The 16,980-nt window shown below is 41.9% G+C and overlaps 1 long non-coding RNA gene across 1 annotated transcript in view; it reads right to left on the bottom strand.

The window, feature by feature from the left end:
• Positions 1-16,632, bottom strand: part of LOC144579151 (uncharacterized) — a 117,983-nt gene extending 101,351 nt beyond the window's left edge. Inside the window, exon 1 of the long non-coding RNA XR_013526071.1 lies at positions 16,277-16,632. This is a non-coding gene — a long non-coding RNA (uncharacterized LOC144579151). The remainder of the gene's footprint in view (positions 1-16,276) is intronic.
• Between the last annotated feature and the right edge of the window lie 348 nt (positions 16,633-16,980).

Here is a 16,980-nt window from a genome sequence, read left to right as displayed (position 1 = left end):
TTTCACTAGTCCACCCTGTTTGGGAACAGGGAAACCTTTCTGTGTCACTTAACACCACAAATTAACCACAGATGGCTCACTTCCTCTTGGTTTACCTAGAAAAAAATACTTCCTCAAAAAGAGGCTTCTACTCTGTATGGTGATGGCTGCCATTGTACATGCAATTCCTTTTGGGGAGGAGTTAGCTCTAAGGGACTCCATTGGTGACTGAATTTTATCACATCAGTCCACATGTGACTGCCTACACAATCTAAGTCACTCTGGTTTTGGTATCACAGGATCTACCTTATGCACAATGCACACCACATGAAGTATAGAAACTAGACTGGAAAAACTGACAGTTGCTTCATTTCCCCATGCCTGCAGCTGTTAAGGGTGGCCTGACCAATGTACCAGGTCACTGTACAAGAATTCCGGAGAGTTGAGGGCACTGATTCCCATTCTAAAAGATTTTCAACATACAGAACTAGAAAACATTGAACTGACAGTGTTGTCAATGTTCCCTGGAGGAATTGATTCCATTTTTCTAAACCCCGACTCGTTTCTTAAATATTTAATCCGTAATGCAATCAGAATAGTTGTAATCATCTATTATCAAACTGGGAAGAAACAGTTCTTACACATAAAGAGATCACTGTTTCTTAAAAGCAGTAAATGATACATGCCTGATAAGCAAACATAATATATTTGTTCAGAGCATTAAGCACTTTGAGATGGAGTGTTCAGACAAAGTTTTGTGGGAAGATTCGAATGTGAAATGGGACTGGGAACAGCGTAACATGAAAGCCAGAGTAGTATTCACAAATACAAAGAAGGAGCCAACCTTTGATGCTGGTCCTCCAATCCTTACACATGCCTCCCTGCTCAGGGTTTAACAACTTCTAAAAACTGACTTTTGCTTCTCTCTGCAAGTGTGAGACACAAATGTCTATCACCATTTACTAGCCAAGTGATCTAGGCAAGTCATGTAACCCCTCTGCACTTTAGGTGATGAATCTATGAAAAGATGATCACATCTGCTAGCAGTTGGAGATTAAAGGAAAATGTGTGTACAAAAGAAACAAGCACAGTGCCTGAAATACAAAAACCAGCAAACAAAAACCTTTCCTTTCCCTCACCTGTATAGAACTTTTCTTCTCCTCCTCCTCTCTCCTCCACCTCCTCTTTCTCCTCCTCCTCCTCTGCCCCTCTCCTCCTCCTCCTCCTCCACCTTCTTTAAGATGGAGTCTTGCTTTTTTGCCCAGGATTGAGTGCAGTGTCATGATCTCAGCTTACTGCAACCTCTGCCTCTGGGGTTCAAGTGATTCTCCTGCCTCAGCCTCTCGAGTAGCTGGGATTACAGGCGCCTGCCACCAATTCCGGCTAATTTTGTATTTTTAGTAGAGATGGAGTTTCACCATTTTGGCCAGGCTGGTCTCGAACTCTGTCCTCAGGTGATCTGCCTGCCTCGGCCTCCCAAAGTGCTGGGATTACAGGCATAAGCCACTGTGCTCAGCCAAACTTTTCTTTACCTAACACTAATGCATTGCAAATGTACGGGGAAAAAAGATTAACTGGGTTGAAAGGAGACTTGAGCACTCATCTTGCCTTTACACATAATGAGCTGTGTGGTCTGGGGTGGGTAATTTTGGTTTGCCGTCGTTGCTTTCTCTTTGAAATGAAGAGGATAAGCCATGAACTCCAAGATTCTTTCCAGCTCATCCATTCATGTCTTTGCATTGCTGATCATCACCCCAGGGATGTTTTATCATCTCAGGCAGTGAGGAACTGGGAGCCCTTGGGTTCCCCTAGCACCCTCTCTATTACCCCAATTGTATGCTGGAGGATACGGTTTTCTGGAGAGCATACACTTCATTTTGTCACAGCTCTGACACAGGCATCAGAGTGGTCTCTGGCAGGACTTTGCAAAATCTGCCCTGAGAAATGGCAAGAGCACCTGAGGACCCGTGAGCTGGCATCTCGCCCCCAAAAGACAAGGACTTTTAGAGGAGGTACTTCACCAACACTTCACAGCTGTGTGGAAAAAGAAAAAAGAAAATGGTTGATGAATTTCCACTTTCCACAGAGAAGAAAGGTTTTTGTGTTGTTTCCGGCCTGCATGGGGGCTTTTCATGAATAAGGAACTGTCCTCCCACAGGTAGGGATACACTGCCACCTGCTGGTTCTCTGCTTCTTTACACAAAGGAGCACTTTCCCAAACCAAAGCAATGGTGACTTTCCCACACAGCATAGAGATAGCAGAAAATATTGATAGTTTCTAACCTATTAATCGTGAATGTCTGATGAAATATTGAAGGTCTTGTAGAGTTAAAAGTTTGAGATAATTCCTCTGTGCATACTTAAGGTCATGCAACTAAAAGAGATCTTGACTAAAATTAGCAGCCAAGATTCTTAAGGCTTCCTTCAACAATTCAATAACTCATTTACGTGTACAAGGAATCTTTTAACATGTAGAATTATTTTCAATACATTATGTCATCTATTATCAAACTGGGAACATGGGGTTTGTTAAAAACGCTTTATACTTGGAACTTACTATTTAGTGTTATACAAATACTAAAGGCCACATGAAAGTAATAAAACTGTACACTTGTTCAACACTTTTGGCATAGCTATTATAGGTAATTCAGATTTTCTCTCATTAATCCACACCATTAGTCTATGCGATTAATCTTTTACTATTGGAATTGTGCAGAGGTTAAAAGTTAATACAGATATAAATGGAACAAGCTCAGTAATTTTATCAACAAAGTGGTTTCAGGCTAAGAGTTCAGGAACATTTTATTTGAAGTGGCTTTTGTGTTTCCCTAACACAGATGGTGTTCTTTGATTCTGGAACCTCAAATTGTTTTAACACGTCCCACCACCTCAATGTGCAGCATATGTGATTGATATGTGTGTCTACCCTGGCAAATAGTACTTGACAGTGAAGTGCCAGTCTTCCCTTTTCAACTTGAAGTTTGATCCACAATGGAAACGGTGTATAGATTCTTTTGCAGGCAAATTATTTAGTTCCAAGTTATCTTAAAATTTTCCATGTTGAAGCTAGATTTTGGCTTTGGCTTTGCGTAACCAAAGGTCCACTGAAATGTTATGTTTGGCTCTGAAAAGGGAGGTGGCTATTCCATCCCTGGAACAAGAAGAAAAAAAGTCATGGGATTTCTAGCCAAGAAGGCTTTCAAAAATATTGATATCCAGTCTCTGATCACCCCAATTCATAAGCCTAATGGGAGATGAAATGGAACTTACCCATCTTCAACTCTCCCTCCCCTTTAGGTGTTCTTCCTCTCTCTTTCAAGTACAGTATTCTCCAAAGTTATTGAACCATAACCAAGTCAGACTGATAGATGCTCCCGACATGGGTGAGAGGGGACCAGCTCTTTCAACAACCTCACATGACAGGAAATCCCACTTCCTCCAGAGTGAAATCCCCATGAGTGTCCCAACAAGCCAAGAACACTCTCAGTGGATGTTCATATTACCCATGGGAGTCATTTTGTGTATATTGTCAAGTACTCATATTAATCTTCTGATGTACACCAGCCCCTTATCTTCAAAATGAAGCTACGTGCTTTGGTTTGGGAGGCAGTACAGTGGGAGGAACATACCCCCAACTTTGGAGACATGAACATGGGGTTCCATGCCCCTTCTGCCATTTATTGTCTCTGCAGTCCCGGAGAAATAACTTAACCCCTTTTAGTCTCCATTTCCTCATTCATAAAATGTGGATTGCTTTTCCCACCTCACACAGCTACTGAATACCTGACAATAACTTTGGTTATATGCCAAGCACTATGTTAAACACCTTATATGAATTACCTTACCTGAAGACCACAACAACCTCTTATGATCACCTTCCCCATTTCACAGATAAGGAACTGAGACAAAGGACAGATTAAGTCATGTTCCCCAAAGTCTCGAAGCTCAGATATGATAAAGCCTCATATCAAAGCAGATCTGGCTCCAGAGTTAGAGCTCATCTTGTCACATGGACTCTCAGCCCAGATAGGGCCTGGCAATTAGTATGTGAGAAATAGCCAAGCACACAGACCAGAGTTGTGACTTTGCCATCACTCTTTGACACTGTGTTCTATATAGAGAGGGCTTTAGGGATTATGTGTTGCTTGCTCATTTTAATAGATATTCCAATAATACGTGTATACATATGCCTTTAATCCATGAGTTTCCTTGGGTTGCTGTCACGGCTTGCAACTAATGTTGAATGGCTTAAAACAATCGGTATGTATCACAGTTTGGGAGTCTGGGAAGCCTGAAATCAAGGGGTTGGCAGGGTCATGTTCACTCTGAAACTTGATGGTTTGTGGGCAATCTTTGGCATTTCTTGGTTTGTAGATACGTCACGCCAATCCTCTGTTATCTGTGTCTGCCTTCACATGGATGTATTCATATAAGAACACCAGTCATATTGGTCAGGAGTCCACCCGACTTTAGAATGAGCTCATCTTAACTAATTACATCTGCAATGATCTTATCTCCAAACAAGGTCACGTTTTGAGTTATCAGGGGTTGTGACATTCACATATCTTTTTGGGGAGACACAGTTGAACCCCTAAAAAGAGCCATCTCCTCTAACCATATCTGGTTGATCTTAAATAAGCAACTGAAACCAGATGATAATGAATCAGATAAACCTGAGTTTAAGCTAAGTGTGTCTTTTAGGGAAATATAATACAGTGCCTAAGGTTTAGTTTCCTTATCTGTTAAATGAGGATCTTTACAGCACCTGTTGCATAGAGTTGATATGCTCTTTAAATAAAAAAGGATACCTGGAACACTGAGCACCATGCCTGGTACATGGTCACCCACAGCCCTGCTAGTTGCAGGGGATACATTATGCCTGGTGTCTTCATTGGAAAGCACCGCTACTAAAAAAGAAAACACCCCAGCATTTCTTCCAGCCTCCTTCTGCTCTCCTATGAAAGACAGTGAACACTCGCCTACCCATAACAGAGTCAGAATAATCACTCTGATTTAAAAGTTAGAAGTAGGTTGGCATTTTCCTTGGAGATGTAGCAGCCTAGGCTAAGTCGACTTTGCCTCTCATCCTTGTCAAATCTAGCTTCAGAGCACCCCACCGTGTGACACAGGAATTGACTGCAGCATGAAGGTATTGCTGGAGTAATTGCAAGGCCAAGGAAGTGGGGAAAAAAAAAGTAGCTTCAGCTACGTCTGCTGCAGAAGCCAGATGATGAAAATTAACCCACATCTTTAATCACAATCTTGCATCCCAGAATTTTCAGCTGACAGAAATGATAATCATTTGGTTCATTGATTCTGGGATTAATCACTGAAGTTAATCTTGGCATGTATTGATTCCATTTCTGCTGGCTGTAACTAAAGTGTTCAAATTACTTATTCCAACTCTGACAAGAATAGGTTCCCAAAACAAAGAGAGTCAAAGATGAGCTATTACACCCGACAGCTCTGCACAGCACTTAGTGACAGTACTGACTACCTTTCCCTCGGCAAGACGGGCCCCTAATAGGGAATGAATCAAGCAACTGTTCTTGCTATTATACACTGGTGTTTTATAAAGTTGATCCATCAGTGTCTAGAAGAAATAGAGGTAGTTTTATTTCAAGGAATCTGAATTCGAAATCTGGCTGCAAAGGCAAGCAAATTATGTAGGCAACATGGTAGAACAGGCCGATTTCACCAACTTGACTTTTATCAGAAAACACCAGCATTTGTTACCTTGCAATTCTGCAGAGTTTCATGGTCCTGACCATTCACCAGGGTAAGCTTTGTTTCAGAAGCCCAATTTGCAAAATAACATGGTGCAGTCACCCCTTCCTTAACCTGTTATGTGAACTTCTGACCTGATAGTTACAATGAAATATCTCTTACTGAGCATACTTTTGTATGGCACCCTAAAAGGGACAGAGGAGACTTCTACCTTGGTGTGATAGCTGACTAGGTGTTCTAAGTGGCCCTGTTACTACAGTACACCTAAAGCTTAGGAAGAATACTGACTGCATTTGTCGCGTGGCTGGTTTAAGAGAATATAGGGAAAGCTTCAAAACCTATCAATAGTAAACAGAGACTAGAGGGATAAAAACAATGGATGTGTGAGTGAAGGATTTAACAATACAGGGCAAAATGAAAATACTGGACAAGAAGAGTATGTGAAGAAGGAAGAAGAACCATTCTAAGTGCCTTGTACTAATACAGAGCAGGGATTCAGTTCTTCTTTCACTTATGTTTTCTCAACCTCGCACCAGTGAAATTTGGAGCTAGCCCATTCTTTGTTGTAAGGGACTGCCCTGAGCACTGCAGGATGTTAACCAGCATCTCTGTCCTCTATCTACTACATGTAAGTTGCAGAAAAAAATGTTTCCAGATATGACCCAATATTCCCTGGGGACAAAATCACCCCCAGTTATGACCACTAATGTAATCTGACACTTTTAAAGCAAAACACATATGGTAAAATTTCAAAGATAACCAATTAAAGAAATATCCTATATACATTCAATACAAATTGAGAAAAAGTTATATGAAGCAAGAAACAAAAAAACACAACAAAAAACAATATAAATAGGGCAAAATGCATACAAAAATGGAACAACTAGAAATCAGAAAGGTGGCAGAAAGCAAGTTCAAATATATCCAGCATAATATAGAGTTCAAATATAAACAGCATAATATACAGTTCAAATATATCAGCATAATATCAAGTTTTACTTCCAAAAAAGTGACATGCAGAGCTCTATGAACTCACTTTTCAGCAAAGCAGTCATAATTGGGGAAATTTACATAATGAAAAACATTGTAAGTCCCTGAAAATTGTACTATAGGCATATAGCAAAGAAGGACCACTTTTTTTTTGATCTATTAAATCTGAGTACAAATAAAAGTGATATCTGTGACACTTGAATCATGATCTGCTTCCTCCCTCCCCGTGACACTGCAGCTCAGCATAATGGAATCATAGGGAACTGTAAAGTGTGTCAGGTAACACCTTGAGGATGCAATCGGCCAAATCAAGAATACTAGAAATTTATAGAACAAATGGCATTATTTCTCCAACATATAAACAGCAAGAAAAAATAAACAGGAAGGAAATGCTCTGATTTCCCTTCCTGACTAATATTGTTCCAAGAAATGTGATTCCATTCTCCATTACCAGAAAAGAATGCTGAACTTTGGCTAAGCCAATCCACCCAGTCCTTTCCCCCACTCCTGAGAGGGGGCCACAGGTGATCATGTGATCCAAGTCTTCCAAACAAATGGAACAAAATTAAATTTCAAAACTTCTTCTGGAAAACGTAAGTCAATGATAGACTATTCACTCAGATATTTCTGTACACACATATAAGAGTTCAAACTGTGTGAAAATGCTTCCACCTTAATAAAAGTAAATCTGAGGCCTAAGCTAATAAACACAGAAAAAAGGACAGAGCAACAGCTTCACAAAAGAAGGGAGCTGAGATCTTGAACAAACTGTTCCAAAACCCTATAACTTAACTCTTTATAGCTCAGTTGGCTAATATTTCCTCTTTATTTCAAAGCCAATTTGACTGGAGTCATTCTATAACTTGCACAAATCCTGCCACAGCATGTGCTACTCCTTATGACTGTTAAGTTATTGTTTCCACTTTTCTGGTAGGTTTTTATTCCTGTTTTCGACTAATTCTGCAGTCAGGTCAATGAATAGATATTGCTATCCTACTGTGAGGAAGTCAGCACTGCTCAAAAGTGCTGATGGCTCAAAAACAAACATGACTGGTCTCTCCCCTAAAAAACTCATGAGTTAGAAGAGAACACAGACACCACATCCAAACCTCCCTCACACTGTATTCTAACTTCCACGAAAGAGTTACATATCGAGGAGAAGAGTTGCAGATCCTGACTATGATACATCATTCAAGACTCATAGTTTATGCAATTATTTTTCCACAGATTGAGCCATCAGCCTATCCCAACAAAAAGCAGTAGGAAAAATTATGACACAGATTACATGCCACTTTGCATTTGAGAAGCTGGCCTGCACTTCCCATGTTAGATATTATCTCATTTGTCAAAACATTTATTTTAAAAAAGGGGCGAAAGAGACAGCAACATAAAAATTTGCCTGCATGTCCAAGTTTCCTCTTATCAATAGCCTCTGACAATTTGGACCAAATTTTTACACTTTCTTCAAACCTGGCCATATTTTCAGTTTCTGAGTCTTTGTTTTGGTTTCTGGTCTCCTCAGATTAGAGAGTATCTCATTCTTGTACTTTCATTTGATCTAGTAATATGCCGTCCTCTGACAAAGAGCCAGATTTGCATATGTATTTCAATTCCTTTATATTTGTGTCTTCAAGACACTTCTCAATGATCACTTAAGAATTTATTTTGCAGAGTGTATTAGTCCATATTCACATTGCTAATGAAGATATACCTAAGACTGGGAAGAAAAAGAGGTTTAATTGGATTTTCAGGTCCACATGGCTTGGGATGCCTCAGAATCATGGTGGGAGGCAAAAGGCACTTCTTACATGGTGGCAGCAAGAGAAAAATGAGGAAGGAGCAAAAGTGGAAACCCCTCATAAACCCATCAGATCTCATGAGACTTATTCACTATCATGAGAATAGCACAGGAAAGACCTGTCCCCATGATTCAATTACCTCCACCTGAGTTCCTCCCACAACATGTGGGAATTCTGGGAGATACAATTTAAGTTGAGATTTAGTTGGGGACACAGCCAAACTATATCATAGAACTTGATCAATTGATTCATTGTTAATATGTGCTAATAATTCAATTTTATGTGTACTTTATAATTTCCCATTCTACCTGAGTGTTCTCCCCCTCATATATTCTAAAATATTCTTTTTCAAACTTTTCATTTTATATCACTGCCTTATACACACACACACACGCACACATACATGCGCACACACACACAAAATGAAAGTATCATAGAGCATTTGCTTTTACTATTCTAATATTTGCTGTCTTATTCAATGTTTTAAAATTCTGGTTGCAAACCACCAAACTGATTTTTCCACCCGTAATGTTTGGACGACACAGCTCTAAAGAGTTTAATGAACTGTATAACTGTGGAATCTCTTCCAAGATTTTAGTTTCCAATTTCAACTTGGTTATTTCTATTCTTTAATTTTTTCTGTTATCAACAGAGTGGTATATGGGACATCCTTAAATATTATCTTAACCTCTCTCAAATAAAAGAATGATGTTGTAGTAGTGGATCTTCCTTGTGGTAAAACATTTAGATAAAACCTATGCATATAACAAAATTTAGTTCATTCTAATGATTTTCTAGAAATAATTTGGTAAGTGCCAATTATCTATTACTCCCAGTTGTTCACAATATTAATTCACTGCCCTTTGCTTTTTATAAATTAACATTGTTAGTTTTCTGTTTGCTTTCCCCCAATGCCCACATGTCATTACTGTCATGAATTTGGAATCCAGAGAGTGATCTTCATTTTCATAATTATCACCTACAATCGCAAAACATTACTATCATAAGTTTAATTTACAAATATTTTAGAAATTCTCTAATCTACAAAGTAGCTGCCCTTTTCTTTCTAATTTCATCCAATTAGATGTATATACAGTCAATACATCTGACAAAGTTCACACAGTGAAATATTCATTAGAAACCCAAGTAGTGTGCCAGACTTTGGTTTGTAACCATATGGTCCATGATCTCTAAATTCTTTAGCATTGTAACCTTCATGCAAATTCTAATATTCTATCCAAAGAAATCTGCCAATCCATTTCTAAATTAAATTTAAAAATGAATCAAAAGCTTTCATCCTTATTCCTGGCTGCTAGGTCTGCAAAGTAAGCAGCAATCAAGCTGGCTTACAGTAAGTACTGGTTCAAAGGCCTCTAATAATTACTAGGAGCCTAACAGATCCTGACCCCCTGATGCCTAGAGGATGCCAGAGAGCATGGAGCCTTTAGGAAGCTCCATGTCAATACTTCAGTAGTCCCTACAGGGATTGCTCTTTTTTTCTCAATAGCATCTTCCCAATGATTTATCTTTTCCTTTCAGCTCCATCTGCCTTCTTTCAAAAATTCTCAGCAGATGATCCAGTCTTAGCTTTTACCACCTTTGCTGTCTATAGCAGCTAACATGTATTGGGAGTTTCTTACAACCATGGACTGAATATTTGTGTCCCTCTGGAATTTGTATGCCAAAACCTAATCTGTAATGTGATAATATTTGGAGATGTGGACCTTGGGACACAATTACATCACAAGGATGGAGCCTTCATGATGGAATTCATGCCTTAATAAGAAGAGACAAAACAGCCTGCTCCCCATTTCTCTATAGTCTGTGAAGATAAAATGAGAAGACAGCAATCCTCAGGCCAGGAAGAGTGCTCACCAGGCACTGGCTCTGCCGGTGCCCTGATGATAGAGTTCTCAGTCTCCAGTTCTGTGAAAAGTCAATATTGTTTAAGCCACAAAACCTATGGTAATTAGTCATAGTGGCCCAAATGGAAGAGGCATATGGCTAGGCTCAATTTTAATTAACTTACATGTCCGAATTCACTTAGCATTCCTGACACCCCAGGAAGTAGGAACTGTCAGTATCTCACTTTTAAAAATGAAGCTACTGAGTCACCTTAAGGTTAACCTAACTACTCACCATCACACATTTTGTGGAGGAACAGAGATATTAATCAGAAAATATGACTCCAAAAGTAGAGTTCTTGACAATGACATTAGAGTACAGGCTCTTGAGGAAGAGCTTCTTCAGTCTCTCTCCTCTTCACATCTACAGATACATACACTGTATCTCTGACTTCATCCCACCTATGTGGGAGCACAACTTAGTGTTCTACAATTGCCCCCCTCCTAAAGGCCACCATCCCCTTTGTCTAGACTTTTCCAATCATCTCTTCCGAGTCCTTCAATGTAAAACCTAAAGCGAAAACAAACAAAACCTACATTCAATCCTATTTAGTCCTGAACTTAGAAATACATCTTTCTTCCCTTTACAGCTGAGCTTCTTGAAAAAGTGATCTATTCCTCAGTCTTTAAGGATTACATTTATTTGTGTCAAATTTACTCAGAAATTTACTAAAAGCAATTTTTAAGGCTTTAGTTTTTTTAGTTTTCCCCGCATTTATTGAGCTATGATTTACACATTGAAAAGTATATATATTGAGGCGTACAGTAGAGTGCTTTGAGATGTGTATACATCTTTAAAGTACCTCAATTAAGCTCGTTAACATATCTATCACCCCACATAGGTACTTCATACATTTCTATGCGTGTGTGTGGTGAAAGCACTGAGATCTACTTTTGTAACGAATTTCAAGTATTCATATTATTAACTATAGTCACTATTCTGCACAGTAGGTCGCCAGCAGTTTTTCATTATATAACTGATGGTATGCACCCTTCAATGAATATCTCCCCACTTTCCCACATCCTAGCCCATGGTAACTACCATTCTACTCTTTCTTTCTTTCTTTTTCTTTCTTCTTTTTCTTTTCTTTTTTTATTACACTTTAAGTGCTAGGGTACATGCGCAGATCGTGCAGGTTTGTTACATAGGTATGTACGTGCATGGTGGTTTGCTGCATCCATCCCCTGTCATCTACATTAGGTATTGCTCCTCAATTTTGAAAGACTCTTAAAGGTCACTCCCTGTGGAAGTCAGTGTTTGTTGTTCTGTCCTAACTTTTCCATATGGTCAGCAGAATCTGGCAGAGTTGCATACTTTCTTCTAGAGGCAGTGCCTTTCAGTTCTACAATCTTCTCCTGTTATTCCCTTCCTATTTCCCAGTGAGCTCATTATTGAGAGATTCCCATTGGGCTTTTTATTCTACCAGTTCATTAACTATATCAGTGGCCTCAACATCCTTACCTCGACCTCTTTCTTCCTTTGGATACTACTCCACAGTCTCAATGACCACTCTTAGGGTTCTAACTGCAAGACATGCATTTCCAGCCTTGATTATTCATCTGAGCTCCAGCCTAAGCTGAATCAAATACCTCTGAAACAAATTCAAATGGATATTTTGCAGGCCACTCAATCTCAAAGCTAAAATGAATCCCCCACCCCACCATAGTTCTTTCTCTCAATTTTTCTATCTTGACAATGGAACAGTCATCCATCACTATCTACCTTAAGCCTATAACCTCAGACCCTTCTACTTCTTTCTCTCCCGCATTCTCCATCTTTTCTAGACAGGCTTCATCTAACATGTCTCTTGAATCAAACTCCTTTTCCCCAGGAAACCAGTAAGCCAAAGTAGAAGAAGATGCTAAGAAAGACATTGGTTTCCAACTCCTACTCTTCATACCTTTCCACGATGCTATCACCTAGCATGGAGACTCTTACCATGTGCCAAGCATTGCACTGACCACTTTAGATATTTTATTTCATTCAATAATCCCAACTATTATTAACCTCATCTTACAAAACAAAAACTCCAGAAGAAAGAAGTTAAATAATTGGTCCAAAATCATACGGAATTAGAATTCCCACTGAGAGTTTATCTGACACCAAAACCATTCTCCTGGTGACTGTCTCTCACAATGTTTGCTAAAGCTTTCAGCCACTCTATCTGGAGTATGGAAACAACATCCAAGTGGCCTCTCTTCTGCCAGGCCCTGCTCCACCTCATCATCAAATCCATTTTTCATAGTGCCTGAAGATTTCACAAAAGAAATAAGTAACAAGGCCTAGCTAATTATATCTTTCCAAAAAATCAGTTGGTTTCCCCTGCCTTATAGAACAAAATTGAAAGTCTCTAGCCTACAGTACAAAACCTCATGCATCTTTTCAACATCATCTCTCTGTCTTTCACTCCTGTCCTCTCTCTCACATTCCAAGTTCTAGTTCTAATTAAATACATCCCATTATTGTACTTGTACCAACTACACATTTTTTTATTTACTTTTCTGGGCTGCTCACTTTCCCCTAACCTTTGCCCTGGCTCTACTTGTTGTATTTACTCTTTAAACCCAATTAAAAGTGTCACTGCCTCTTTAAGGCCAAGTTGTAACTGCAAAGGTCAAATTATAACTCCCAAACTAAAATGCCCATTTACACAGCTCCCATGACACCTGGCCTTATTTGCACATACCTTTACTAACTCATGTGTGACAACTTACTGCAATTAGTTTATATATCTGTCTTCCTCATCTCCCTCAATAGATTTCTGATCTCAGCTCCTAATTCACGAGGAATAGAGAGTCTTTATGTTTTAAAAGTTAAAGGGTAAATAAATGAAGTGATCCTAGCTGAAGGAATTAAAATGAGAAGAACCAAGATGTTAAGCCGACACTAAAAGGTTTCAAGAAGACTGTCCTGATTCAAAATTTACAGAAACAGAGAGAGAACAGAGACATGGCACTTGGCCAGTACAACACTGTTTTACCTCTGCAGTGTGAATCTTTGCTTTCAGATTCTAAGGGGAGGGATGTTGATGAGGAAAAAACTAACATTCAGAAAATTAGGGGTCTGGTCCACAGAGCATCACTGATAATGTGTATCTCCCTAAAAAAAAATTCAATAAGTGATCCTCAGTTTTCTCTTCTATATCAAGCTTTAGCCGACATCATGTTCCTGAAGGGCCCAGGGAAAAATGATAGGGATAAGTAATGACATTATCAGCCACAGTCATTTTCACATGAACCTGAGATGACTACACCTGGGGAACCATCCAGAGCTCCCATCATTAAAGTGAGCAGAGCACCACCTGCAGAGGAAGATAAACAGCTACTGGATCAACATGAAAGGAGAATGAAGACCCTCTCAGGGCTGAGTTCTCTCCAGATCCCTTCTCATTTTCAGTTGCAGGGGATGGTCCAGGGTCCAGGGACAAACCTCGTTTTCTTTTTTTCTTTCTTCTTTCTTTACTTTTTAGACAGTCTCACTTTGTTGCCCACGCTGCAGTGTAGTGGCAAAATCTTGGCTCACTGCAACCTCCACCTCTCGGGTTCAAGCAATTCTCTTGCCTCAGTCTCTCACGTAGCTGGGATTATAGGCGCCCACCACCACACTGGGCTAATTTTTGTATTTTTAGTAGAGACGGGGTTTCACCATGTTGGCCAGGCTTGTCTCAAACTCCTGACCTCAAATGATTCACCCACCTTGGCCTCCCAAAGTGCTAGGATTACAGATGTGAGCTTTTTCAAAGTGTGCTAGAGAAAGGATGCAAGTACAGCCCTGGACTGAACTGTCCTTTGTATATTACGTGTGACTTGGCCAAAGTTATTTGAGTGAAAGCTGTAGATTATTAATAAAAATTTAGTTAAAATGGCATTTGGGTAAGAAATGAAAGTCCACTTGTTTTACAGATATCCAATTTGGATGTGGATTGCAATTTGTGTGTGGATTGCCATTTGGAAGTGGGATTGTTTTTGCAACTCATTGTACATATTTGACTATTTTTCAGAATGCGTTTTTTTTCTTTTTGCTCGTCTTTCTTAAATTTCTAAATCATTTCAGCCAACATTCTGTTCTGTACATTGCATGATAGTTACAAGTGGGAACAGCTTATCTGAACATGTTCCTGCAGCCCTGGAGTTGGGGATGTAGGCAGGGTGGCCTCTCCTGGTCCCCGACCTTTCAACCTTGGGTGTAGGCAGGCTGGTTGCCTCTGCATCCTGCTTCAGACCAGCTTTCCTCTGCTAGTTCCTTTCTCATGACTCCTTCTTTAGTCGTCTTCTTCTTCTTCTTCTCCTTCTTCTTCGCCCCTCCCCCTCCCCCTCCTCTCTCTCTCTCTCTCTCTCTCTCTCTCTCTCTCTCTCTCTCTCTCTCTCTCTCTCTCTCGACGTCTGCACCCAGCCTGAAGTGCAGAGGCGCGGTCTCACCTTGCTCCCGGGTTCAAACGATTCTCCTGCCTCAGCCTCCCAAGTAGCTGGGATTACAGGTATGCACCACCACGCCCAGCTAATTTTGTATTTTTAGAAGAGAGGGGGTTTCACCATGCTGGCCACGCTGGTTTCAAATTCCTGACCTCAGGTGATCCACCCACCTCAGCCTCCTAAAGTGCTGAGATTACAGGCTTGAGCCACCACGCCCGGCCAGTCTGCATCTCTTTAACCCTGTGCCGCTGTTCTTTTTTTCTGTCTGTCCCCCAATCTCTCTAAAAATGTTAATTTCCCTCTCAACGTTTGCGTATTGGAATTATTTCTGCGCTTTTCCAAACGGCCACCAGAGGGGGCCCTGAAACACAGCGGTCAACTCTGTGGCTCTAAGCGCCCTAAAAGGACCCTGCTGCGCTTGATCAACTCTCTTCTGAATTCTCCAAATTCCCATCTCTCCCAGCCCCAAGAGGCTACCCTGTGCTTCTCTAAGCCCCACCCTATATTCTGCCCCCCAAGTCCCCACTCTAAAGACCCTTTGTTTCCTTTCCGTCCTTTTAGAACACGTACCTCGGCAGGTCCAAACGCACTGGTTTCCTCACTTCCTAGCCGCCGCCGAGCCTCGCTAGCGTCCGGGTGTCTGCCACTACCTGCCCCAACTCACTAGGAAATGTCCTTGACGACTGTCTAGTCCATATCGGGGACTCCATGGCGCTGAGTTCCGACCCGCAGCCCTCCACACCTTGTCACTTGATCGAAATGCCTGCCCCTCCCTTCCCAGGGGACCCACCTGCCTCCCCTCGGCCGCGCCGCTGCTTACCCTGCCCTGCGGCTCACAGCCCTCCCCCGCCAGATGTCACTGGAGACATCTGGGACGCGGGGCTCGGGCCGCTCTCTGTCTTGCAGAGACGCTGGCTCCCCTCTGAGCGCCCTGCACTCTTCTCCGCGCCTCGGGGCCCCGGGACACCCACATCTCATAGACTCTAGCTTAGCCCTCCCGGTTTGCCCGACACCGGCTCCAGATCTCCCTGTGACGTCGCAGCAGTACCAGGCCCCCTGGCGTCTCGCCCGCTCTGCGCCCAGGTCCCTGGACAGGTCCGGGAGCGGTCCCGCGCCCGCGCTGCTGGGGACGCGTGGGGTGCGCTCTGCCTCCAGCCAACGCCTCTGCATGGGCGTCCTTACCATAGCAGGGGGGATGGAGGAAATGTGCTTTACCGGGTTCCAACCTCTTGCTCCCCTCTCGTCCCTGACTCACACCGTGACCTATCTCAGGGGCACTCAGATGCTGTCCCCCAGGCCCAATCTCCCCTCTTCTCCACAGTTTCAAGAACCCGGCTTCTCCATGCATCTTGCTCTCCCTGCTAGTTTCCAAGTTTCTGTTCTAAATCTCTCAGGGACGTTCTAACCTGCATTCCCAGGCGCCCCCATCCTGTTGTAGGCTTCCGAGAGTCCTCAGTCTCTTACCCTAGAGGAAAGTGTTGTAGAGTCCCGGTCTCTACTACAACGAGGTGAATTGCTTTTGACCCCCGCCCGGATCGCTCTCTTCTGGAGCTCTCCAGGCGCCCCCTTGTCGGCTCTTCTCAGGTGCTTGTGCCGGGGCCTGAGCCCGGTCCCCCCCTGCAGCGTCCTCATTTGGGCCCTCCCTGGTTCCCTGATTGCGCGGGCTCGGGCATGTCAATGTCAGTCACCAAACTTCGCTTTCTGACCCCATCCTGGAGGCGCTATTCTGAACTACCCCACCCCTAGGAAATCAACCAGCTGCCATGCTGGGAGTTCAGTGAGCTCACCTGCTATGCCAGCGCCTCCTTCCTCACAGGGCTGCTGGGAAGATGAAATGTAGTAATTTGCATGAAGGGTTCACAGCAACTCCTGACACATGAGAGGTGTGTAGCATGCATTCGTCGTTAGGATTATATCTCACTGTCCTAAAAACCCGAGTGACACACTTCTCTCATCCTCCTCTTCCAGCCTCAGGGGATGCCCTTCTCTGTCCACTTCCAGTTTTCCCCAAAGATACCAGCTCTTTTGGTCAATGCCTCCCTTGGTTTATAAAATCCTAAATGCCCACCTATAAGAACTCTTCATCCTTGGAACCAACTCCAGGGAAGATAGTGTGCTTCATTGGAAAACTAGAGCATGCCCCTCTGGTTCTCATTCAGAATATAAGA

The sequence above is a fragment of the Callithrix jacchus genome, chromosome 14 (genome assembly GCF_049354715.1).
Source record: "Callithrix jacchus isolate 240 chromosome 14, calJac240_pri, whole genome shotgun sequence".
Lineage (NCBI taxonomy): Eukaryota > Metazoa > Chordata > Mammalia > Primates > Cebidae > Callithrix > Callithrix jacchus.
Note: the sequence above shows the minus strand (reverse complement) of the source record. Positions and strands in the feature narration are given on the sequence as shown.